Source organism: Paroedura picta, chromosome 1, assembly GCF_049243985.1.
Source record: "Paroedura picta isolate Pp20150507F chromosome 1, Ppicta_v3.0, whole genome shotgun sequence".
NCBI classification, from domain to species: domain Eukaryota; kingdom Metazoa; phylum Chordata; class Lepidosauria; order Squamata; family Gekkonidae; genus Paroedura; species Paroedura picta.
Window position 1 is genome coordinate 195,725,675 of NC_135369.1, and position 26,816 is coordinate 195,752,490.

The 26,816-nt window shown below is 51.7% G+C and overlaps 1 long non-coding RNA gene across 1 annotated transcript in view; it reads left to right on the forward strand.

Annotated features, from left to right (window-relative positions):
- Positions 1-12,577: 12,577 nt before the first annotated feature.
- Positions 12,578-26,816, forward strand: part of LOC143822436 (uncharacterized) — a 49,772-nt gene continuing 35,533 nt past the window's right edge. Inside the window, exon 1 of the long non-coding RNA XR_013226157.1 lies at positions 12,578-12,865. This is a non-coding gene — a long non-coding RNA (uncharacterized LOC143822436). The remainder of the gene's footprint in view (positions 12,866-26,816) is intronic.

The window sequence follows — 26,816 nt, forward strand, 5'->3', positions numbered from 1 at the left end:
CCCGCCCGCCCACCCACCCCGCCCGCCGAGACGACCCCGGCGGCCCCCAGGCGAAGGCACGGGGCGCGGGGGGAGGGCACCCGCACCCACCCACCCACCCGCCCGCGCGCGCACCCGCCGGCCGCCGCACACAATGAGCGCCCAGCAGGAGGCACGGAGGGACGCGCCCGCTCCGCCAGCCCCGCGCAACTGAGCGCCGCCGCCGGCTCGCCCAGCGCCACAGCGGGAGGAGGAGCCGCGGCGGGCAGGGCTAGGCAAGGCAAGGCGGGCGGGGCGGGCGGCGCATGCGTTGCGCATTAATATGCAGGAGGGGCAGGAGGCGGGGGGAGGAGGAGGAGGAGGAGGAGGAGGAGGCGAGAGCGGCGCAGGTGGGACGGGGGGGGGAGGGAGCCGCCCCCGCCCCCGCCCCCGCCCCCGCCCCCGCCCCCGCCCCCGCCCCCGCCCCCGCCGGAGGAAGGCGAGTGGGGTCGGGGTCCGGCGGGCCCTTGGCGAGCGGCCAAGCCCATTTGCGGGGGAAGCTGCTGCTGGTGTTGAGGGGGCCTCCGCACGGCCTGGGCGTCGCACCTGGCGCAAGCCTGGCTTCCCTCCAGCACCAGCCCCCGCGCCTTGCAGGAGGCTCCGGGCCTGGGCAAAGGGGGCCGACACGCCCCAGCGGAGACGGTGGACGCAGGCCAGGTCCCGCCAACCCCTCCCGCCAGTCCGCGGGATTTGGGGATCTCGGGGTCCCCCTATTCAGGAGGCTTGGCCCATCTCCAGGTGGGACCTGGGATTCTCAGCCTGCAGGGAACCCGCCCCCAAGCCCCCCCTCCCACATCTCCAGGAACCCCCCAAGCCAGAGTTGGCATCCCTGGGGTCTCAGCAATGCCTTCCAGCCGATTGCCTCCGGGGCTCTTGCAGTGCTTCTACTCTGTGGGCACAGGGCACGGCCAGCAGCTTGTGGACACGGCACCTGGGGGGGGGAGCTTCGGATGGGGTGACCCAGGGCAGTGGAAAGGAAGGGGGAAGTGCAAATCTGCCCTGCCGGACGCTGGAAATATTGCAAAAAGAAAGCAGAAGAAGGCAGAACTCGAGGAGAAGGCCCACGGGTGCTGCTGCAGCGGTGTGTGCTGGGTGCACCACCCAAAATCTGTGAGGCCACCTCCTCCCCCTAGAAGATTAACATCCAGTGAGCAAAATTTGCTCAAGATCCCGGCCCCAAGGAGGTTGCCTTGGCCCCAACCCGGACCAGGCCTCCATAGGATGCTGCACCTCAGGTGGTTCCGCAGGGCAGGGAAGATGGAGAAAGGGGGAATGGCGTCAGCCGGTTTAGGTGCACTGGGAAACCAATGGGGAGTTGGGGAGCAGAGGCTGGAATCCACCCGCCTCTTTTTGTGTCCTGACCCTCTGACCCCTCCATGGTACCATTCGGACTCTGTTTTACAAGCCTGTGGAACTCCAACGCTTTGCCCCTCTTTACAAAGGCAAGACGGGACTTGGCAGCAATCGAAGTCTATCGAGCCACTTTTTCCTAATCAAAGTCTGAAATATGGTTTGCCCCCACCCCTCCATTAAAACAATACATGGGTGGAAAAGAATGGAAATATGTTTCCCCCCCCCCCCACACACACACACACACACACAGGAAGGCTGAGAGGGCTTGTTGGGTAGTTAATTGCTTTTGGGGAAAACATCTGTAGGAAAGCTGAGGACATGGGAGGGGGGTGAGGTATTTGGAAACAAGAGCATGAAATCTTTGGCAGGACCCTGCTGAGGACCCTGTTAAGAATGGAGGGCCTCAGAGCACGTCAAGAGTACTTTTCCTAAAGCGGTGTGCATGCACACAAGCCTTTGACCCAGAAATAAACCTTGTTGGTCTTAAAGGTGCTGCTGGACTCAGACTCTGTTCTGTTTGCTCCTCTCACCTGACTAAATGCAGACGAGAGGCTATCATAAGAGAGCACAGCACCAATTCAGCGCTCCAGAAATCCCCGGGGCCAGCACAAGTGGAAATTGGAGGGTGGCCCTGAGGATTTTCAGGAATTATTTACCGTAAGCTTCCTTTGATGATTCAGTAGAAGTCCAAGAAGGATTGAATTGAGGGGCAGAAGTTTGCTGTTTGTGGGATTTACCTGTAATTACTTGCAACATTTTGTTACAGCTTCTTTAAAAAAATGAAAAGAAACCTTAAAGAGTTTAGGACTAGGTTTGGGGTTGCCATCATTAGAATATATGGTCATTAAAACATTAGGTCTTTAAGGCTGAACAAATAAGCCCGGCTCCCAAATGTTTGGAGCGGCTTGTAAAAGCCCAAGAAAATTTGTTACGGCTCCTGAGGAGAAGGGAGAGGAGGACTGACAGACAGAGGACTCCAGCTCCGATTCTAGGGCCTGAGCACCCTTCCATGGGCTAAAGGGCCATTAAATTCTGCAGGTCTTAGTTCTGAGTAAATAGGCAGGGACTGGATTGCCTGGCTGGCACGGGGGGAGGGGGAAGGGAACTGGGGATGCCAGCCATCATGTGGGACCTAGGGGTGCCCCAGAATTATTGTCTCCAGACTACAGCAATCAATCCCCCTGGAGAAAAGGGGTCCTTTGGAGGGCGGGCGCTGTTGGCACCATATCCTACTGAGACCCCCCCCCCCGTTCCATCCCAGTTTTTCTAATCGTTTCCCAAACTGGATTGGGTAACCCTCCCCCATCCCCCACCAGTGGCTGAGGGGTGTGTGTGTGTGTGAAGAAAAGTAATCCCACAGAGCAGGAGAAAAAGGTGCAGCTTCGACTGGGGAAAGTCTTCACATGGGGTGGGGGTGGGGGGAGGCGGGAAGAGTGCATGTTTGAGGGCTACTGTCTCCTGCCGGCTTCTCCACACACCAGAGCTGCCCTACAAAGTGACCTCGGTGTTTGTAATATGATCAGGGTGTGCAGGAATGAGGGAGCTTTGGGAAGGGTGGCCTTGAAAGGAGGAGGACATGAGGGCCTAAGCAGGGGTCAGAGTTAAGTCTCCCTGCTTGTGTCCTTCCACCCTTGGCCTCTCCCTAGGCAGGTGTGGGAAGTCCTCAGGTGGCCAATCTAGCCAGGTGGAAATCAGCTCCCAGACTGACTCCCGTGTGTTGAAGGGGTGAACCTGGCTGGGTGATAATTTGGGAAGAGGATTGTGTGTCTTACCCATTCACACGTTTCTTCTTCTTCATGGGCTGGGAATCTGCTCAGGAGACCTACTTCCATCACTTCATCTCACTAATTCCGTTTTGCATGGGACAGAAAGCTCTGGCCGAGGGGGAAGGTGGAAGGAAGGGACGGCCGGGCCTTCGTATAAATAATACCTGCCTGAAGAAACATTCACGAAACAAGCTGAACTAGCTGCTTGTCACCCCGCTACAATGGGAGACTGTGATTGAAGAATATCAAAGCTGAAGTTAATGAAATAAAACATATTCAGCCTGACTCCTGTGTGAAGAACTTTACTTCAAGCACACGGGGCTATATTTCCTCGGGCAACAGGCGTGTGTGCAGGGATGGCTAATTTATTTCATGCACTTGGTTATTTATGTATGCATGCATTTAGATATTTATACCCTGCTTTCCCCCCCAGTGGAGACTTGCGGCAACTTACATCATTCCCCCCTCTTCCACTTCATTCTCTCAAGAACAACCCTGTGAGGTAGGCTAGGCTAAGAATTCCAAGATCGCTCAGCAAGCTTCCGTGGTCAAAACAATAACATGAACCATATGGGGCTGGGTGGGGTTAAAACCCCCTAACATGATAGAGGTACCACCTGTAACATTAAGGAACAAATGCCCTCCATGGCCATTGTTGGCAACCATAATGGTTTGGCCAGGCACCAAAGCTTGGTTTCTGTGAGGAAACAGCAAGGGGGAGCAGACAGGGCCCTTTCCAGGGGGGTATTGGTGCCACGGAAGGATGGAGAATGATATACGGTGTTTTGTTCTCCATTAAGGAGAAAGGAAGGGTATAAATGAAGTAAATGATAAATAGGGAAGCAGTATGTGAAGAAATGCATTTTTTGCTGTGGAGGGTGAAATGAGCGTTTAAACAAGCCACCCCCACCCCCACCCCCACCCCCACCCCCACCCCCACCCAGCAGGGCGAGGGGAGATGATTCATTGCCCTCCAAACAGTATCTTAGCTCACCTTCATAGAAATGCTAATAGGCCCAGCTGAGGACAATGGGATGTTCAACTCCCTTCCTCCAAGCAGGAGACAGAGAGTTGGAGGACTTGTAAACTAGAGAGCCTCCAGGAAGGAGGAACTGCCTCTTTTACCCAGCTTCACCTGGTCAGTGGGTGAATAAACAAATGATAAAAACCCCTTGAAACAAGGAAGAAGCTCTTACAGGGATCCATTAGATCCCTGAGATAATCCATTAGATTATCTGAGGTAGTCAGGCATTTTGATCATGTGGCCACCTGGAAAGCTAAAGCAATCTTTAAAGTACTGGGAACTCAGGAGAGATCTGTAACTTCTTAAGGTAGAGGAGCCTGTCCTATCTTTTAACATCTGATAGGTCATGTACAATGAGATAGGCAAGAATATTGTGTTTTTACCCAATTATTTTGTTTCCTTGCTCAATCTGGTGCTGTACTAAAAGTATGTTTGTAAACATTTCCTTTTCAATAAATACTTTATAACTTTGGATGCTGACAGTGGTTCTCTGTGCCATATAGATGTCCACTATCTCATGCTTGCTACTCTAAGGGAAGCCCTGGGAAGGGAGGGAGGCTGGCAGTTGTCAATAGGCTATTCCTTCAGGGGTGTACCCAGCAGTAAATTGTCCCCATGGTGTCCAGACACTGAGCAGCAGGAGACACAGAGGCAAAAGATATACTAGGAGCCATTCAGCACCCGATTTAAAAAGTGAGAGTCTTACCCTTTGCAAACGCCATATTTTTGGTGATTTGCATGACGTCGTAAACATCCAGCATTACATCTGCAAACCAGCAGCTACATCCTCTATTTTAAAGCGCTTGCATGGAAATCCGCAAAACTGGATTCCCCTGCAATGTAGCACTAGCAGGATGAGAGCAGCCAGCAAGACACTCGCACAAGACACGTGCATTACCAAAGTGGCCGAAGTAGCGAGATGTCCAGCTCCAGTGCCTGCCCCTGACTCTGGCTCCCTCTCTCTTGACCCGGAACAGGGCTTTCTTTTCTTTTTAAAACTACCTGGAGCAATGAATAGACACACAATCACTTAGGCAGAGCACAAAAACTTTTCCCCACCAGTTTGCCCATAACGCATGCATCTTCCCCCTCCCCAAAAAAACAAATCACCCAAAATAATTTCTTTTAAAGCTTCAAGGCTCCGTATTGGAATAGTGAAAGGAGCCCTATGCACCCATGAATAAACGCATATGTGTTTAATGAATAAGTCTCATTTTTAAAAAAATAGCGGGCATCTCAGTCCCTTTAAAAGAACGAGAAAGGTGATTGGCCTCCTGTCTTGACTGACAGGTGGAAGAGAGGAGCGGGTCTAGCAGAAGTGCTAGACAACAGCAGAGGAGCCAGCAGGTGAGGAATTCCGGGACGCACGTTTTTTTAGCATTAAGCCATTGCGCTGGCATAAGGCTTTCCCCCCCTTGTATGGAATGGCCCTGGGAGTTCTGACACTCTCAGCAGGCAATTCCATACAAAGGTCTGTGGGGGCAGTGGCAGAGGGAGAGGGAGAGGGAGGTTGGGAACTTCATGGAGTGATCTGGGAGGAATAGGGCCTGCAAGCCTGCAAGCTCATTCTGTCCCAGAGAGAAAGCTGAAGATAGGCCGGTTGATGATGGGAAGTAGAGAAGGAAACAGAAAAAGGAGACAAGCAAATAAAATCAGGAACTCAAATTCCTGTGCGTCTCTCACTTGTTCAACTAATATAGTTACTGGCCATTGATAACTTGTTTGTTTATTATATATTGTTTATTATATTGGCCTGATACAACATGGCTTCTCTTATGTCTGGGGCAGAGAACCTCTGTACTCTTGGTGTTATCCCTTAAGTGTTCAGCATCTCTTTATGCCCAGCAAACCAAATTTGTGCCAGACCTCTGGGGTTGTCTCCTCAAATCAGACAGGCATGCAGAGATAAGCTGGTGTAAAAACAAACCTGGCCTTGAAGTCCTGGTTAAAATGCAGGTGACTCTAATCTGGAGAGCTGGGCTTGATTCCCCCTTCTTCCTCCATATGCAACCTGCTGGGTGACTTTGGGGCAGTCCCAATTCTCTCTGAGCTCCCTCTACACCACCAACCTCACAGGATGTCTGTTGTGGGGAGAGAAAGGGTAGGCAATAGTAAGCCAATTATTTATTCTTTGATTGATTTCCTGCACCTCCTGACAATGTGGCTTGGGGTGGCTTCCAACATAGCATAAAACAATAGATAAATTATAAACAACTAGCCTGAGAGCCCGTTGCATCCAGAAATGCAATGGGCGCTAGCGCCCCCCCCCCCTCGAGGGGGCTGCTGCCACCCAACCATTTGTTCCAGATCGTGGCTGGTCCAATGGCACCGCAGCCAGCTGGGCTGGGGCATGGCGTTCAATCTTGTTGTGCTGGTGGCTGGGACAGCCCCGCAGCTAGTCAGCTTGGCATGTGGCAACCGAGGTGGCAGCCCTGCCGGTGGCTGGGCCGATGGCACTGCAGGCGGTCATGTGAGTGCAGCCACTGGCAGCTGGCTCTATCTGGAGCGGAGGAAGGACAGCATGGGCCAGGCAGCGTCTGGCTGTTAGGCTGGCTGAGCGCGTTACAGCCAGCCCAATCTGGGTGCACCCAGCTTTGCTGGGTATGTCCGGATTGGCCCGTGCAGGCAGAAGCACAGCCCAGACACATGGACAGTGCTCCGCCTAAAGGGGCTTTTTACAAATATTAGAGCCATCAATGGTTAGGATTCTTAAAAATTATTAAAGGCATTTTAAAACAGTCAAACATACAGCTGTGTGGGTGACTAAAATAGTCAGAGTGCTTTGGCTTTTCCAGGGGGAGGTATAAAATCATAGAATCTTTAACTGCTCCTGCGGTATTAAATAAAAGGGTAAAACCACCTGGGGAGGAGTTAGGGTGGGCCCTGTCAAGGATAAAAACTCAGAGGGCCCAATCAGGAGCCGCTTAGCGGCTCCTGATTGGGCCCTCCGAGTGTCCATCCACGGCCAAGCAGCCAATGGGGAGGCGCGCAAAACGCCTTCCTATTGGCCCCTCACCAGGACAGACCAAAATTCCATTCACCCAGCCCAGTCTGGCTGCCAGTCTGCTCCTGACCACCGCAGGGAGAGGAGATCAAGTAGGGCTGCCAAGGGGGATGAGAACAGAGGCTGCGCCAGCCCTTTTCGCCCCAAGGCTGTCCTAACTGTCACGTCCAACTGCAAATTGCCTCAGAACCCTCACAGCGCTGGCAGGAGGCTGCTGAGTGCTCCCCCCCCCCTTCAGGCCTGCTGCAAAGGAGCCTCTGACAGGACCTGACTGAGGGAAGGAGGCCTTTCCAAGAGCAACGCAGGGGAGCCTGAGGGCATTCCTTTTGAGGGGAGGACTTTCCCCTTCTGCCAAACAGTTGCCTGACAGGGAGGCCACAGAAAAGCCCCTTCTCACTTAAAATACTGCTCTGCCCGGAGGTTAGACAGAGCCAAGCCATGTGTCTTTCTTCTTTGCAACTCTCTGCAGATTTGAGGCCACTACACAGTGTTATTCTGCAGAGGAAACTGGCTCTTTTGTCTCCTGTTTCATCTGCACAACAACCCTGTGCAGTAGGCCTCAAGTCTTTCAATTCAACAACAACCTGTGTGGGAAGCCTTAAATGTTTCTTCTCTACCACAGCCCTGTCCAAAGTAGCCCTTTCTGCCTGGGAGCTGATCTTTATACTCTGCAGGTGAGCTGTAATTCCAGGAGCTCTCCAAGCCACACCTGTAGCTACCCCTGGGTTGGAAATATTCCTGGAGGTTTGGAGATGGGACTTCAAAATCATACAATGCCTCAGAGTCCAGCCTTCAAATGAGCCATTTTTGCCTGCAGTTGGTAGGGAGTGGTGCAGGAGTGTCCCTCCTGGTCTATGGGTTATGGCCAGCCCTTACCAGCAACTGTTTGTATTCTGGGGCACAGACAGGCAGACCAGCATCAGTCCTGTGAGTCTGGAAAGTGCAGGAAGATCTAAATAAATATTTAGAGCCTGAGACTGTAAATAGAGAACAAGTAAATGTCTGGAGACACACAGTAACTGAAATGACTTATTGGCCTGGCAAATAACCTTGGCCTGGCAAATTAAAAAAAACAGTATAAAAAACCTTACTAAGGTCAAGACTGCTGTACACAGAGTCTTCCTCTTAGAGTTGCCAGCTTCCCTGTGAGGCTCGCTACCCCACCTCCCTCGTGTGGAGTCTGCTATGGGGAGAGAAAGGGATTGGAAAATGCTTTGAGACACCTGAGGCCTGCTAGATCACTGCGGCCCATTCCCAGTTCTCTCCGATCTCTCACAACCCCACATACCTCACAGGTTGACTATTGTGGAGAGACTAATAGAAAAGGTGTTTGTAAACCGCTTTGAGACTCCTTTGGGTAGTAAGCAATAGGGTACAAAAATCCATTCTTCTAAGGAGCAACCATGGAAGAAGCATGTGGGCACATAACATTTTACCAACAGTGAAAACATGGGAAACAGAAGGAACAGGGTGGACACCTGTGTACTGTGACTACCCCATGTGTATTAGGGCAGAGGGGCATTTTGGTGAATGTGGCCTAATTCACACAGGAAGGGAAATGACGCAGAACTGGGAGGAATTGGTTGCCATATAATCTTCCCCTAAGAAGAGTCTCCAGTCTGATTTTCCCTTCACATATCTGAGGACATGGCTCTGGAAAGCTCATCTGTAACCACTATGCTGAAATTCCCAAAGGTCAGTCCTGTCCCACACTCAATGAACATTCCACACCACAGGTTCTTAACACCCATATCTCCACACCCATGCCCTCATTTGCCACCATGCCACCACAACCTCCAACACAGCACACACATTCAACCCCATGCCCTTACAGACTGGACAACTCCTCCCCTTCCTCTTCCCACTGCCAAGCTCTAGTGCCCATTGTCTTCTTGGAAACAATGGGCTTTGCCCGTAGTCATAGAATAATAGAGTTCTCAAAGCCTCCTCTTGAGTCTTCCTCCTTATGTGCTCTCGCCATCTCAGTTCCCTGGTATACTGAGGAGACAGTTATGCCAGTAAGCGTTTCTTGAGTCCATACCAGGAAGCCTGTTGGGGGGTCGGGGCAGACGGCCAGCATCTGGGTATGCCAGCCAAGAGGCACTGAAATTTCAGGAAACCGTCTGGATCTATAAATCTTTGCTGTTGGGCAAAAATCTGCCCACCATCTGAACAGGGGTGGTGGTAAACAGAGCTGGGCCTTCACAGCACAATGGACTGACCATGGCATGATTCTGACCGCAACAGATCCACATCCACCTCTGTGCAAAAGAACTGATCCAGGATGTGGCCCACCTGCTGGGTGGGACCGGTCAAAACCTGCGAGAGCCCTAGTGTTGCCATGCCCTGAGGCTGGCAGCTGGGCATGAACATTCAAGTCACCCAGAAGTATAAGCTTAGGGAACAGCAAGTCCCAGGCAGCCACAATATCTAGGAGGTCTGATAGGGCTCCTGGTACTATGTTTGGCGGATGATATGCCAGCCAGATGGCCAAGCTTTCAATCAAACCCCATCGGGGGGGGGGGGGGGGCTACACATTCAACACTTGGGACCACTGATACGGGGAGTGCCCTAAAGCCCTTTTCTTTGTCAGAACATCATCCCCAAACGGACATCAGCTGGGGGACTGCCAACAGCAGGGAAGCTTTAAGAATCCCACTGGGATTGCTGACGATTGGTTGATGTTATGGACATCCAGAACGATTGGAGGAGGAAGCCACAACTTGATGCTGCCCAACTACACAGCATAGGAGAGAATAACACCTGACTGTGAAAAATATATCTTTGAAGTATTCTATATATATTTAATATATTTTTTTAACTTTAGAAGCCAAAATGCATCAGGTTTCATGTGGTTCATAGGACATGCTCAGTTACCACGAATCCTTGTAAATTGGGCAGTAGGATATTCAGATCTCTAATGTTTTCAATGTTATATATGCACAATATATAATACTTTGTTTTTTATTTGCTGTAGCTAGACTCTTTTGACACAAGCTGCAGAGTTATGCCAACTGTGGGACCCAGGACACATCTCAGTGAAAAACCAGAATGGGTTTGGAAGCAATTCACCCCCTTCTTGTTCAGCTTTCAGAATTGCATTTAAATGTACCTAGAACAAATCAGTTCACATTTGTAAATCAATATTTGTAATCAATTAATATCTGTAAATGAGTCTATTATCCCCCCCAATCAACATTCTCAGCCTGGCCATATAGCAATCCTAAAAATGCACACTTGGAATGAAATCGGATGCAATTCTGAGTAGGGATCCTCCATTCCAAACACAGTTGAAAGGGTCAGGTAACAGGTGGCATGAAAGATCTTAGCCAGGGAAACCTTGAAAGAGCTGCTACCAGTCTGAGGAGACAAGACTGGCCTTGATGGACCTGATAAGAGGGCAGCAAATAAATGTCACAATAAATATATTTTTAAAAATTATTAAATAAATAATGATGTATAAGACAGCTTCAGGTGTTAATGCGATAGACCAATGGTCTGTACCTCATATGTATGTCTTGCATTTAGCCTCAGCCTCTCTGCCCTCTTGTTGGCCATCTAGGGGGACTGGCTGGCCCCTGTGTGAGGCAGGAGGCTGGACTAGATGGACCACCTGGCTGACCAGCAGGGCTCTTCTGATGTTCTTATGATGTTGGAGGTCCAGAGGAGTTGGTTGGCCACTGTGCAAGTCAGGATGCTGCACTAGATGGACTGTTGGGATGATGATGATGATGACGACGACGACAAAGACGATGATATTTGGTGTGGTGGTTAGGAGCATGGACTTCTAATCTCACAAGCCGGGTTCAATTCTGCACTTCCCCACATGCAGCCAGCTGGGTGACCTTGGGCTCACCACGGCACTGATAAAACTGTTCTGACCGAGCAGGAATCTGAGGGCTCTCAGGGCTGTTGCAAATATATAGATAGATACATTTATTTTGATCAGCGGCCAGTAAAAAATACAAAATAATAAAACACAATATAAGATATGGAGGATCAGTATCAGGCAATAAAAATACCAATTTATCCTGCTCAGACATAGCCACCCATGCACACTTAGCGACCTTACTTGTTAGCTCACTTTTGGAAAAACTTGCTTTCGTTGATGTTTTCTCTGGTCACATGGACATTCAGTGAGAATTGAAGTTAATGGTCCTACTTGATTGTAAATCCCTGAGGAGATCCTGAACTTCCACAGTTCTGCAGGGCCTGCAAAAGGGAGCTCCTCCACCAGGCATTCGCTTGAGGCCGACTGACTTGGGACATCTGCTGGGCCCCCCCTCAGACGCCCTTCCATGACTGAACAATTTGATCTCCCCAGAGCTGTTGTTATTCACGTTGTGTTGCAAATTGTTACTTGACTGTTGTGATGTTGTATTGAAACTTGTATAATGTTATAGATTATTATAATTTTCCATGTAAAGTTTATTTTATTTATTTATTTTATTCATATTTATATACCACCCTCCCCGAAGGCTCAGAGTGGTTTACATATAACTGAAACTATATATGAAACCATTTTTAACCGCTCCGCAGGAGCGGATTAAATGAAAGGGTAAGGCTACCTGGGGAGGAGTTAGGGTGGGCCCTGTCCAGGATAAAAACTCAGAGGGCCCAATCAGGAGCCGCGAGTGTCCATCCAGGGCGAAGCAGCCAATGGGGAGCCGCGCAAAGTGTGACTCCCCATTGGCTGCTTGGCCCGGCCTCGCCAGGCCAGGCCAAGGACTTGCCGAGCAGACTGCACAGACCGCCCGAATGGTAAGTCCTCCGGCCTGCCCTCTCCTCCACCTCTCCTCCACTGTCTCTTCTCCATGGCCAGGCCGGAAACCTGACTGGGATGGGTCTAGGACCGAAGCATCTTCCAGGTATTCCGTCAGTTGGTTTGCGACTGCCTTTCTATCATCTTCCCCAGAAACGGTAAATGCGAGATGGGTGTGTAGCTGTTAGGCTCTCGCGTATCTAGAGATGTTTTCTTCAGCAGTGGGCGTCCCACAGCCTCTTTCAATCCCTCCGGGGTTACATAATGTTCCAAGTACACCGCCCAGAGCTGTAAAGAATGGGCGGTATAAAAAAATGATAATAATAAAAAAATAAATGTACATCTTGCACTTGAATAGTATGTATTCAGGGGCCAAGTTGTTGTGTGAGTGGGGAGAACGGGTGTGGTCAAACCTCAAGTATATTAATACTCTCTCTCCTCCTTTTGAAACTGCAAGGAAGAGCAACTCAGGAATGGCATGAAATGGTGACTTAGAGAGACCCAAGTGCCATAAAACGCTGCGCATGTTTCTCTGTGTTGGGGGAAATGTGTAATTTCCTTTGCTAGCTCTGTGACTCACTGGGCTATAGCTTTGCCCAGCCTTTCAGAGTTTCTATAAAGATCGTGATCACTTCAGGGATGTGAAGAGACAGTTGACCACAGGGACCACCCTGGAGGCATAATTCTGCCCCGGAGAATGAGGGAAGCTAGCAATTAAAAGACTGCCACCTTTTTTATTTTCCTGGCAGCCCTCTTTTACCACTGTGTGATAGACTCAAATCCAGCAGGTGAGTCTTTTTTCATCTCATGCCAGGAAATGTTGCTGCTGAATTTCTGCCCGCCATGTGGACCCTCATCAGTGCCCTCTGGAGACCCAATCCTTCACAAGGAGTTTGAATCACTGGATGCCAGGGACGCTTTCATGGGGAGCACAACAGGTGAGCCAGAGTTCCTTTCAGCCTGAGGCCACCAGAAGTGCCCCTCGGGTGTCGTTTCTCTTGCTTTGATGCTGAAATGGATCCCCCCTCTCTTGTACCAATGCAACGGTGTCAAATATAATGATAGTGCCTACTCTGCTTCATGGTTGACCGGCACGTTTTTCGGGGCTGTGCATTCCATCGGAGGAGTCCCATTTGCACAGGTGATTGATCTAAACTTGAAGGCTGATTTGGGTAATTACCAAGTGTGATTGAACTCGGGCAAAAGATTTCATCACCTGCCTGGAATGGGGTTTATGTCCTTAACCATTTAGTGGCAGCTGTGGGGGGAGGACGAACTGGAAGGTATTTAACTAATAAGCCCCTCCCCGCTTAATTACATCGTATTTAGCCAATGTGGGAAATTGGTATCCATAATTAGAAAACTGAGCAAAGTGCTGAAATTTTCCTTAAGGGGAAAAGCAGTGGTGTCTAAAGTCACAGTCCTCATGTGAAACTGGCAGCCTTTTTGACGCAGAAGATTTTTATATTGTGAAGGAAAAGCTTTTCTCTTTTGGAAATGGAATAAGACCACCTAAAACATTCTCTACAGTTCAGATGCTGTCAGAACTGGATGCTGATCTTGAAAATCATGGTTCTGGTTTCTCTTCAGATCGCATAAATATTTCTCTGTGCATTTTGAAGAAATTCATGTGCAGTGGGAAGCTGCTTAAAAATATTTCGAAGAGAGTGACTCCCGTAGTAATAATTTTCAAGAGGTCATAGTGTTAAGTCTGTTCTAGTCAAAATCGACCAGATTCTTGTGTTACTTTGAAGACCAAAGAGGTGTATTGATTCAGGTGGGTTGTGGGCTGGTCTGAAGCAAGAGACCAAAGGGGCACTTTTAAAACCAAGAGAAGGTTAATTTCAGGTATAATCTTTCCTGTGCATGCATGCTTCTTCGCGTATATTGAATCAGACTTCCACAAACCTTACATATAGTTGTGGGGGAAATTAATTGCCAGGATTAGAGTCAAGATGCACAAATAACTGAGTAAGGTGTATAGCTACAACTGAACTGAAATAGTTGTTAAGATCTGTGAGAATTCCTTCCCCCTATATCTGAGCCTGGAGGAGAGGAGGTGGAGAGGGGACAGGATTAATCTCTCGAAGTATTTAAAAGGTTGTCATTTGGAGCAGGGCAGGGAGCGATTCCTGTTGGCAACCAAGGATAGGTCCCGGCTTTAAATTATGTGTAGAACGGTACCATTTAGATATCAGGAAAAGAAATTCATGGTCAGAGTAGTTCAGCAGTGGGATGGGCTGCCTGAGGAGGTGGGGCGCTCCCCCTCACTGGCAGTCTTCAAGCAAAGGATGGACAGATCCTTCTCCTGGATGCTTGAGGCTGACCCTGCACTGAGCAGGCGGTGGGACTGGATGGCCTGCATGGCCCCTTCCTACTCTGGGATTCTAGGAGTCTAGTTCAGCAGTGGAAGGGGCTTCCTTAAGAGGTGGGGAGCTCACCCTCACTGGCAGTTTTCAAGCAGCGGCTGGACAGATCTTTCTCCTGGGTGCTTGAGGCTGATCCTGCAATGAGCAGGGGGTGGGACTAGATGGCCTGCATGGCCCCTTCCCACTCTAGGATTCTGTGAGTCTAGTTCAGCAGTGGAAGGGGCTGCCTGAGGAGGTGGGGAGCTCCCCTTCACTGGAGGTCTTCAGGCAGTGTCTGGACGAGTCCTTCTCCTGGATGCTTGAAGCTGATCCTGCACTGAGCAGGGGGTGGGTCTGGATGTCCTGGATGGCCCCTTCCCACTCTAGGATTCTAGGAGTCTAGTTCAGCAGTGGGATGGGCTGCCTAAGGAGGTGGGGAGCTCCCCCTCACTGGCAGTTTTCAAGCAGCGGCTGGACAGATCTTTCTCCTGGATTCTTTAAGCTGATCCTGCATTGAGCAGGGGGTGGGATAAGATCACCTCTATGCCCCTTCTAGGTCTTTGATTCTATTATTCTAAGTAGGAATATGAGTTTATTGGTTTTAAAAACTGAGTTATAAAATCTCTAACATCAAAAGCCTCTGTGGTCTTTCTTTGAGTTCAGGGGCTGTGTGTCGGGAACCCGCTTGCTAACTGAAAAAACAGGGTGCCCCTTTGAAGAAAACGTCACGCCAGGCCTGGTGAACGATACAACAGGAACAAGCTTTATTTCAGCAACGTGGAGTCCGCTGGTATGGAGTAAGAGCTTCCACCGAACTCCAGGTGGAAGCTCCCTTTTATACAAAACCCACCTCCTTAGGCTGTATTGCCCCACCCAGTACTTGCGGAGGAAACATGCTGATACAATCATGACTCATGCACATATGCGAGGTTTTCCGGGGTTCCTGATGGCCCATTTTCCTGGAACAAAGGGCCATCTCCGGGCCCTTGTCAAAAGGTGGAGGGGGACATTGAGGTTCTTTAGCGGCCATTGCCACCTCAACGATCGGGTGGGGCGCCCAGCTGCCGGCTTGCCTATGATCACCATGCCCTACCTCCGTGATCGCGGGCGCCTCTGATGGCGGGGTTCGGTCCCGTTCCCAAGCCACCAAGGACCGAACCACGACATTCTGCCCCCCCAAAGGTCCATTCTCCAACCCCCCGGGACGGCCAGGATACCGCTTGTGGAAACGTTCAGTGAGTCGGGGCGCAAGGACGTCCGCTGCCCAGACCCATTCCCGGTCCCCCAAAGCGAAGTCCTTCCATTCCACGAGGTACTGCAACTTCCCCCTGTGGAGTCTAGAGTCCAGGATATCCGCCACCTCGTGGTGCTCCCCCCCCGGCAGGACCTCGGGCGCTGGCGGGGAAAACACGGGGTGCCAAACGTCACCGTCCGGAGTTTTTTTTAGAAGGCTCACGTGAAAGACGGGATGGATGTGCCGGAGGTTCTTGGGGAGCTTGAGCTTGACCGAAACTTCGTTGATCGGGGCCAAGACCTCGAAAGGCCCCAAAAACCGAGGGCCTAGCTTCTTGCTGGGCAAATTCAACCGTAGGTTCCGGGTGGAAAGGTAAACTCGATCCCCCGGTCGGATCTCCTCAGCTGGTCGTCTCTTCCGGTCGGCGTCCTCTTTCTGCGCTGCCTTGACTTTGTGGAGCTGCTCCTGCAGCGACTTCCAGCAGCTCCCGGCACGCTTCCCCCACTCGCGAAGGTCGGCCGATTCCCGGGCGGGGACCTCTCCAAGCTCCGGGAAGTGTCTCAGGTCTGTCCCGTAGACGACGGCAAAAGGCGACATCTCCGTGCTGCTGTGGTCTGCGTTGTTGTACGCGAACTCGGCCAGGGGGAGCAGGGGCACCCAGGTGTCTTGATGATAGGAACCGAAACACCGCAAGTACTGCTCCAGTACTTGATTAACCCGCTCGGTCTGCCCGTCCGTCTGGGGGTGGTAAGCGGAGCTCAGCCCTTGCTCGATGTCTAACAGGCGCAGGAAAGCTTGCCAAAACCGGGACACGAATTGTGAGCCCCGATCGGAAATCACCTTGTCCGGCAGCCCGTGCAGTCGGAACACGTGATCCAGGAACATCCGAGCCAACTGTGAAGCACTGGGGACACTGGCGCAAGGAATGAAATGGGCCTGTTTGGAAAATAGATCTACCACCACCCAGATCACCGTTTTCCCCTTGCTGGGAGGCAAGTCTGTTATAAAGTCCATGGAGATCACTGACCACGGCCGGGTCGGGACCTCGAGCGGGTGCAGCAGACCTTTCGGCTTGCCAACCCCCGGCTTGCAGGTCAGGCAGACAGGACAACCACTGACGTAAGCTTTTGTGTCCCGCCGCAGACTGGGCCACCAAAACCGCCGCCGGGCCAACTTCCAGGATTTTACGAAACCGAAGTGCCCGGCGGTCTTAGCATCGTGGCAGAGGCTGAGGGCTTCCCGTCGTAGCCCTTCCGGGACGTAGACAGCCTCCCCCCTCCGCCAGAGGCCGGAGTCCAAAATCAAAGAGTCCCGGAGCTCAGCCAGCTCCTCGTCTGTCCCGTAGGCTGCCACTAGGCGGTCTCGGAGCGGGGCGGTCGCCGGGTCGGGCTCCCATTCCTCCCTGGCCCGACGCCTAGTGACGACCCCCCGTCCCAGCTGCTCCTCACCAAACACGGACCTGGTGCAGGGAGCGTACCCCTCCCCATAATGCGGCAGACGGGAGAGGGTGTCCGCGAGGAAATTCTCTTTGCCGGGGATGTGACCAAGCTTGAAATTGTACCGCGAAAAGAACTCCGCCCACCTCATCTGCTTGGCGTTCAGGGATCGCGGTTGCCGGAGCGCCTCCAGATTCTTGTGATCTGTCCAGACCTCGAACGGCTCCTCTGTTTCCTCCAGCCAATGCCGCCATTCGGTGAGGGCGAACTTAATCGCAAACGCCTCCTTCTCCCAGGTAGACCAGTTCCGCTCCGTTTCGGCGAATTTTCGTGAGAGGTAGGCCGCCGGCCTCAGCTGTCCCGCCTTGTCTCGCTGCAGGAGAACCGCCCCGGCTGCTGCGTCGCTGGCGTCGACTTGTACCACCATCGGCTGGGTTGGGTCGACGTGCAGTAGCGTGGGCTCAGACGCGAAAGCTTGCTTGAGGGCCAGGAACGCTGCCTCCGATTTCTCATTCCAGCCGAGCGCTGCGCTGGGCCGCGTGGCGCGAGGACCTCTCCCCTTGGTACCTAGCAAGTCCGTGAGGGGAGCCACTACGGAGGAGTATCTGGGGATGAAGCCTCTAAAAAAGTTAGCAAACCCCAGGAAGCTTTGTAGCTGTTTCCGGGTGCGGGGCCTTTCCCAGGCCAGCACCGCCTGCACCTTCTCGGGGTCCATAGCTATGCCCTGGGCTGAGATGCGGTAGCCCAAATAGTCCAGGGAGGGACGGTGGAATTCGCACTTAGCCAGCTTCACGTATAGGTGGTTTGCCAGCAGGCGCTTTAACACCTCCCTCACCAGGGTCACGTGCTCTTGGGGATCTTGGCTGTAGATCAGGACGTCATCCAAATAAACCACCACCCCCTGAAACAGAAGGTCCTGCAACACCTCATTAATTAGACTCATGAAAACCCCAGGTGCCCCACTTAAGCCGAACGGCATCACTTTAAATTCGAATTGTCCCAATTGACAGTTAAACGCTGTTTTCCACTCATCCCCCTCCCGGATGCGTACCCGGTAGTACGCCTCCCTTAGGTCCAGCTTAGTGAACAGAGTCCCTTTGCCCAGCCGGGCCAGCAAATCCGGGATCAGCGGGAGGGGGTAAGCGTTCCCCGCTGCGATGGCGTTGAGGCCCCGGTAGTCCTGGCACAGCCGTCGGGACCCATCCTTTTTCCGGACGAACAAGACTGGAGCTCCCATGGGACTGGAAGCGGGCCGGATGAAACCTCGGGCCAGATTTTTATCCAAAAACTCCCGGAGGTCCTTGAGCTCGCCCTCACTCATCTTGTAGATGCGCCCTTTGGGTAGTACCGCCCCCTCTGGGATGTTGATAGCGCAGTCCGTGCGGCGGTGTGGGGGTAGCTCGTCCGCTTCCCGCTCGCTGAAAACGGCTGCGAGGTCTCGGTACTCTGGCGGGACCTCGGGCTCTGGTTTCTCCTGCTGCGCCGCCGCCGCTCCCCTGGGACGCACCGCCGTCCTCTTGTGGCTGGAATTCTCGTGGGGGACCCGATGCCGTGCACCCACCGTCAAGTCGAACTTCAGGGTCCCCGCCCGCCAGTCCACCACGGGGTTGTGTTCCTTCAGCCAATCCAGGCCCAACACCGCCCGATATCCCGCTACGGGGACCTGGATCAGCCACCGCAGCTCTTGGTGGTCCCCTATGTGGATGGCGATAGGACCCACCTCCTCCCCGAAAGGTCCCCCCTGAATCGGGCTGCCGTCCATCTGGACGAAAACCAGGGGAACCTTCCGAATGCGCTTCGGTAGCCCCAAAGCCCGGGCTATCTGGGGGTGGACCATGCTGTGGTCGCATCCAGAGTCCAAAAGAGCCTCCCCCACCCAACTTAGTCCGTTCTCCGGGTTCCGGAGCTCTAAAATTACCACGTTCGGAGGTCGCGCCTCATGCTGCAGGGGTTTTCCCTCGCACCGCGGGACCTGCTGCCCGGCGCCGTCTACAGCAGGTCCTGGCCGTTTCCCGTCGCCTGGGCGCTTCCCGGTTCGTTGCGGAGGTCCTCCGCCCGGCGTGCCTGCTGGGGGCGTGTCGCACCTCCCCCCTGGGAGAGCCCGCGGTCCTCCCCCCCTTGCTGTTGACACGCTGCTGCGAAATGTCCTGACCCCCCGCATTTCAGGCACAGACCTTCCCGGCGTCTCCTTTCCCGCTCGGGGTTCGGGGGTCGTTTGGGGCGAGAGTTGTCGGGGCCCGGTCTCGGCGCCTCGGCTGACCCGCCTTTGGCCTCCCGGGGGGGTGCGGCGGCCCAACCCAGGCTGGCTTCCAACTTGGCGACCACAAAACACCACCCCTCCAGTGTAGACAGATCTTCTTCCGTCCCCTTGATCACGGCCCATTCCCTGAGCTTCGGGTTAAGGCCCTCCCGGAAGTACTCGATTTGGGTCTCCTCGTTCCAGGAGAACACCTTGCCTGCTTCCCTCCGGAAAATGTCTATATAGTCCATAACCCCCCTAGTACCCTGTCGAAGTCCCTTGATCCGACTCTTTGCCTTGTCCTCAGCCTGGGGGTCCTGGAATCGTCGGCGGAGCGCGACCACGAAGTCCTGCAGGTCCCGAGTTGCCGGGTCGCCGCGCTCGGCCAACCCTAGGTACCACTGACCCGCCTTGCCCTGGAGACACGAGGCCACCCCCCAGACCAAGTCCTCGGAGTCCTCATACCGGTCTCCATACCTCCGGGCATGCGTCAGCGCGTGGAGGAGGAACTGCGGGAGGTCGTCCGGCGTCCCGTCGAAACGCGCCTTAAGCTCTGGGGGGGAACGTTTTGGAGAGTAGTCCGACCCCCTCCGGATCCGGGATTCTCGGCGTCCGCCGTCTCGTCCTGCTCCGCTCCACCGGCTACCAACTTGCCCAACGACGCCGTGCCGCTCCCTGCCTTGCACGTCGCTCCTGCGTTGGTCTGGCTCTCGCCGCCCCGTCGGCTCACCCGCTCCCCCGAGATCCTCTGCTATCTCGCCTCTCCGCTGGCCGTCTCGCCTACTCGGGACTGAAAACTGCTCCGGGTCGGGGTCCGGGGCCCGCTCACCAGTACCGGGCTCGTCCTCGTCGCTGGAGACGTCCTCACTCGACGCGATCACCTCCGCCGTTGTATTACCAGTCCCCCCGGGCCCGGCCCGAGCTTGCTCACGGGCTTCAGCTGCCTGCAAGCGCCTGGCCAAGTCCGCCATGGCCCGCCGCAGGTCCTCTAGGGATTCCTCAGGTCCTACCGGGCGAAGCGCCTGCCTCAGCTGGGTGTCCCAGGTTGGGGCCAACCCCCCAGACCTCGACGCGCTCCCCGCCGTGCTTGGGAAACCCATGGCCCGGCGCCTTCCCTTGGCCGCCGCTGCCGAGGGTCTCGGGGTCCCGGACAGCTGCTCCTGGCCCCCCGATTTTCGGAGGAAATCTCCCGGGGACATTAAACTCATGTTCCCGGGGTTCGTGGGGGTCGAGACCGCCCCGTTGCTTGAAAACGCCATCTCTGGATCCGTCCCGATAAGCGCTCGGATGCGATGCCGACCCTGGAGTTCGGTGGGAAGCTCTTACGATGTCGGGAACCCGCTTGCTAACTGAAAAAACAGGGTGCCCCTTTGAAGAAAACGTCACGCCAGGCCTGGTGAACGATACAACAGGAACAAGCTTTATTTCAGCAACGTGGAGTCCGCTGGTATGGAGTAAGAGCTTCCACCGAACTCCAGGTGGAAGCTCCCTTTTATACAAAACCCACCTCCTTAGGCTGTATTGCCCCACCCAGTACTTGCGGAGGAAACATGCTGATACAATCATGACTCATGCACATATGCGAGGTTTTCCGGGGTTCCTGATGGCCCATTTTCCTGGAACAAAGGGCCATCTCCGGGCCCTTGTCAAAAGGTGGAGGGGGACATTGAGGTTCTTTAGCGGCCATTGCCACCTCAACGATCGGGTGGGGCGCCCAGCTGCCGGCTTGCCTATGATCACCATGCCCTACCTCCGTGATCGCGGGCGCCTCTGATGGCGGGGTTCGGTCCCGTTCCCAAGCCACCAAGGACCGAACCACGACACTGTGGAAAAGATTTAATGTGATGTTATTGCATCACTGAGCTTTATGAAGATGCTGTGGTTTAAATCATAGAGTTTTGGCTGATTGCTAGAGTGTCATTAGCATTGTGGTGCCATCAATTTCCTCAAGGCATTTTTTTAAAGTTCCAATCTGCCCCAGGGTGAATAGAAGGAAGGAAGACGTGACCCACCTGCTGATTTTGTTTCTGACACCGTGTTTTTAGAACATGGGCAGGGATAGGTTGGGCTTTTGTCCAAGAACAGTTCTGATTGTTACCTGGAGGCTTGAATGACTGTGCTGGATTGGCAACAGCTGCCAGCAGAGCCCAGGCCTCTTCCCTAGGGTAGCCATTTTGTTTCTGGCTCTGCCTCCAGCAGCCTTCAAGTACTTTGGCCACCTCATGAGAAGGAAGGACTCCCTGGGGAAGAGCCTAATGCTGGGAGCGATCGAGGGCAAAAGAAGAAGGGGACGACAGAGAATGAGGTGGCTGGATGGAGTCACTGAAGCAGTAGGAGCAAACTTAAATGGACTCCGGGGAATGGTAGAGGACAGGAAGGCCTGGAGGATCACTGTCCGTGGGGTCGCGATGGGTCGGACACAACTTCGCAACTAACAACAACAACAACTGCCTCCAGCAGCAGCCATTATGTGACAGACTTTTGTGGTTGTGCCCACCACACTCTGTCAGAATTCCCAAGGTATCTACAGGCGCAAAACAGTTGAGGACCCTGAAGTAGGTTTTGCTTTGAGACTAACACCAATTACAACCTTCCCCGGATCTTCAACATGAATCACCTCAGCAGACTGACCAGTTTGTTGGCTATCCAGAGTTGGGAGATCCTTCTGACCTGCTTTCAAAGTCTCTGTCGGAAGGAATTTGTGGGCTCCGTATGCTGATACACACCAGGTTGGAGGCAATGGTGGGGGGCTCAGGCACTGAGCAAAGGGGCTGGCCTGTGTGCCAGAAGTCCCAGAGACCCATCTGTTCCTATCTTGTGGCGCCACTTGCCCCAAATGATGGAAAACTCCCCACTGGGAGAAGGGGCCGGCTTGTGATTAAATCTCAACAAGTGCAATCCAGCAGAGAGCAGCTTGTGAACTCAAGGTAGCCTTTGTTAGCGCTGCTCAGTGCTGGATAATGTGAGTCTGAAAAGAATACATCTCCACACACCCCAGCACCCCAGCTCAAAAGCAGGCAAAGGCCTCTCCCCTCCCCTCCCCTCCTAGCCCCGTGCCCATCAAAGGCCGTCCCTCGCCACAAAGCCTGGGTCCTTTTCTTCCCCAAGGAGGGCAGCTGTTGCCGCAGCCCACTGGAAACCTTTCGCCTTGGCCAGACTTAATCCAGCTGGAAAACGCCAGCACTGCAGAATTCCTCCCACACTCCTTAAGAGGAGAGGCCCGGAGACCTTGCTGGGCCGTTCTGGGACTTCGTTCTGGCCCATTTCAGACTGCAGCATGGCAGGATTTCCACAATAAAAATTAGAACGCCTCCAGGTAGAAAGGTAGCACCTCTGAGGGGCCGGAAGCTGGAGGAGCTGTTTATGTTATTATGTGCAGGAATCTTTTCAGTTATTCAGGCAGGCTTCTGTCTCACGACTCTCCTCCTGATGGCCAAAGTGATGTGGTCCTGAGACGAGTCCAATTACCTCATCGAATGTTTGCCAGAACTAGGCCTGAGAAGCCCAGCTGACAATGCATGGAGAGTGGTGGAAGGGATTTCTCAGGCGTATTTGGTTGACAACTGTGTGTGGCAGGATGCTGGACTAGATCAACTGTTGGTCTGATCCAGTTAATCTTCTTTGTATTGTTCCAATTTTAGTGAATGTGCTGCTGAAGCAAGCACAGCTATTGGTCTGATCCAGGGGGCTCTTCTGAAGTTCTTCCTAAATGGACCACTGGTCTGATAGTGTCCCAGAGCCCACCCTCCAAAGATCCATGTTCTCCAGGGCAGGGGTAGTCAACTTGTGGTCCTCCAGAGGTTCATGCACTATAATTCCCATGAGCCCCTGCCAGCAAACTCCATGAACATCTGGAGGACCACAGGTTGACTACCCCTGCTTCAGGGCATCTGATGGAGGTCACTTGCAATTCTGGGAGATCTCTAGGTCCTACCTGGCTATGGGCAAACCTAGGTTTGGACATGGTCGCCACTTTCTTGTCTGGGTCTTCATTCCAGTTTAGAGGTTTCCAACATGCAGATGCAATGATTGAGGAATGTTTGGAGGAGGGAAGAACTCCAGAAGTCACTGGGGGTGCCTGCTGGGGAGGAACACAAGGTATAAATCCCAGAGCATCAGGGGCAGCATCAGGGGGAGGCCTTGGTCTCTATGCCCTGTTGTTGGCTCTCCATAGGAACAAGTAGATGAGTCAGGATAGTGGATTATGTGGACTGATCCAGAAGGGCTCTTCTTATGCCAGCCAGGACAGCAGGATATCATGTATACTAAAAAAAAAAAAACAGGCTTCCCTCCCTTTCCCTCCCTCTTCCTTTCCCTCCCATCTGCTCCTGAAAGTCATTTTATTCACTGCAGCTCTCTTCAGTTGGTCCTAACATTTGTTGGATGTGATTTTATTGTTAATAGTTTCATAGAGCTAAGGGTCCTGCAGGATCTACCAGCTTTCCGCAGGGCCTGTAAGACGGAGCTCTTCCGCCAGGCATATGGTTGAGGCCAGGGCAGCTCTCCCACTAATCCATCAGAGGATCCCCTCCAATATTGAGATCTCTAACATCGAGATCATTGTTAGATCTATTGTATTGGTGCCACCCTCTTCTGAATATTATTCTCTCCACCAGGCTGAACTAAGATCAGAATTGTGACCACCGCCGCTATATGTTATATGTAACTTTTGCTGATGTTAATTGGGGTTTTTATGGGGATTTTATTGTGTTTTAACTATTTATGTTGTAAACCACCTTGAGACCTATTGGGAGAAGGGCGGTCTAAAAATTAAATAATAATAATAATAATAATAATAATAATAATAATAATAATAATAATAATAATATATATCTGTTTTGTGTGTATTTCTGTACTTGTTTATTATTATTAACTGGTTGTACACCCTGAGATGGCAAAGCCTGAGAGGGGCAGGATAAAGATCTCAAAATAAATAAATAAAGGAAAGAAAAATGTTCTGCTTCTTATGTTAAGCAGAACGTGACTCCCCACCCCCACCATGGGGGCTCAAAGCCTTGATAACTGATGCTGCATTAAAAACAGGGATCTTCTGAGGCCCTTATCAGGGGAAGGCCTTGGCCTCTCTGCCCTGTGGCTGGCCCTGCAGAGGAACTGGCTGGCCCCTGGGTGAGACAGGAGGCTGGAATGGAGGGACACTCCCTGGCCTGACCCAGCAGGGCTCTTCTGAGGTCCTTATTAATGATACAGGGATAGAGGCACATGCACTGCTGTGTAATTCTGCTTGGAGATGGCACCGATGAACAGATGATTGACATCCTTGCATCCTAAAGGCTGTTTGGATTCCCACTACTCATTCTAATGGTCAGTTGAACCGATCACCACAAAGGTTGTTCAAAAAGTCCATTGTGAGGAAGACTCTGCTGAGGAAGGCAATGGCCAACCACCTCTGCTTCTCACGTATCTTGAAAGCCCCTTCCTGATGTCTCCAAAAATCTTGGATGAGAGACCACCAAGGACGACTCTGCAGAGGAAGGCAATGGTGAACCACCTCAGCCTCCCATGTGCCTTAAAAGGCCCTTGCTGGGGTCACTATAAGAACAGAAGAAAGAACCTACCCTAGGCTATAATAAACAATTTCACAATAAATGTAACTAAAAGTGTCTTATCTCTTCTTTTAAGAGATCCTTCAATAGGATCAATTCTTCTTGGCAGAATTTAAATAATATATATATGGCCTTTGGCTCACAGGTGCGGGGAAGTTTAGTCGAAAGACTGTTCCCCTATTGAAGGACTTCACTAGCAAACATTAAGTTGAAAAACAACCACTGATGAAAACTCACTTGAAAATGGTTTTAATCTGGAGGCCGTTTTGGTTGTTCTATTAGAAAAAGAAATTGTGAAATTGTTTATTATAGCCTAGGGTATGTTCTTTCCTCTGTTATTATACTCATTTCGAACCGTACTTTTTTCGTGGTGGGGTCACTATAACGCAACTGTGACTTGATAGCACTTTATGCACACACAGAGTCCAAATTTTCTGCTAGGAACACAGGAAATATATGAAATTATATTTACAAACCAAAGCTTTTACGCCATTTTGCCAAAGTGACAAAGAACTGCATTTGTAATGCTGTTGATCAAAACATGAGAAATCTGTACCCCAAACAGATATTTGTAGTGGTTGTAGATTTTCTTATTTTTCTGTTTAACTTCATACTGTTAATGAGAAATAAAGTTTCAAACATGAAAAAGCACATTTATATTGATCTGTTTTCAAGCAATCCTCCTCTTTCCCCCTTTGTTTTATTTTGTCTCCGACTTTATGTTCTATCATAAATTACATGTTTTTAAGTATTTCATTTTGATGCTTAACATACATGCTGGAGCTGAAGCAAATAAAATGAATAAATCCTCTTTCTTGTCATGAAGATTGAATATTTTTTTTAAAAAAATTTAAAGGCCTTCTTATTCTTTCTAATATTCAAGGGATTCGATGGTTCCCTTGAAAGGCAGAGTTCTTTATCATAAGTCACCCTTGCTCTTTTTAAAAATAGGGAGCTTCTGCTCTGTGAACTTTCAAAATGCTTCTTTTTTAAAACCAAAGGTTTTGCCCCCCCCCCTTCCCCCTCGTTATCTGAAAAAGGAAACGGCATCTTCCGGATGAATGTACATCAAAAGGAATTCTCTAAATAATTCTGAAATACATCGAACAACAAGTAACAAAGCCAAGTGGGAAGGGAGAGGGCAGATTAAGTGGCCAAAGTCTTCTTGTGACCTTCAAGGGCAACCTGCTGAAGAATCAGGGATGAGGAGAGCTACAAATCGGTCTTTCAGATGAAAGAAGTTGCTGAAATGTCCTTCCTTTATAACAATGCAGATGTCGTTCTAGCCCCTTATTAATATCTGCTCCATTATCTCTTTCAAGGGTATTAATGGCAGAATGGAGGCATTCTAAGCCTGCCAGTTCTGGCGGGCTGACCGGAATAACTCTGCCTAAGACACCCAGGAAATAATGAAGACTGACTGCTTATAACGTGCCTGTGTTTTTCTGTGTTCCTGTGGTCATAGTGCCTTCTGCATATAGAGTATTTGTGGTTAAACCGTTCATATGCCCATTTGCCATAGGCAAGAACAAGAGAGTCCCAGCAGTGAAGAGGAACAAAATGGCGTCCTAGAGTGGGAAGGGGCCATCCAGGACAAGCCCATTCCATGGCTGAACAAGACTCATAGAATCCCAGAGTGGGAAAGGGCCACAGAGGCCATCTAGTCCCACCCCCTGCTCAGTGCAGGACCAGCCTCAAGCATCCAGGAGAAGGACCTATCCAGCCGCTGCTTGAAGACCGCAAGAGAGGGGGAGCTCACCAGGCCTTTTGCCATCTGTGCCAGGCAAAGGTACTGGCCTCAGAAGACCTGGCCATAGTGATTCATGCAATTGGTCCTTCTGGATTGGATTACTAATAATAGTGGATGGATATAAACTGTTCAGAAAAAACAGAATACATCAACGAGGTGGAGGAGTGGCACTGTATGTGAGGAAAGGGCTTACCTGTCAGGAAATTCTAGTGAAGGAGAGCATATCTACAGTGGAAAGCATCTGGGTGAAAATAAGTGAGGGGAAAACGAACAGTGTGGTGGTTGGTGTCTGCTACCGACCGCCTGACCAACGAGAGG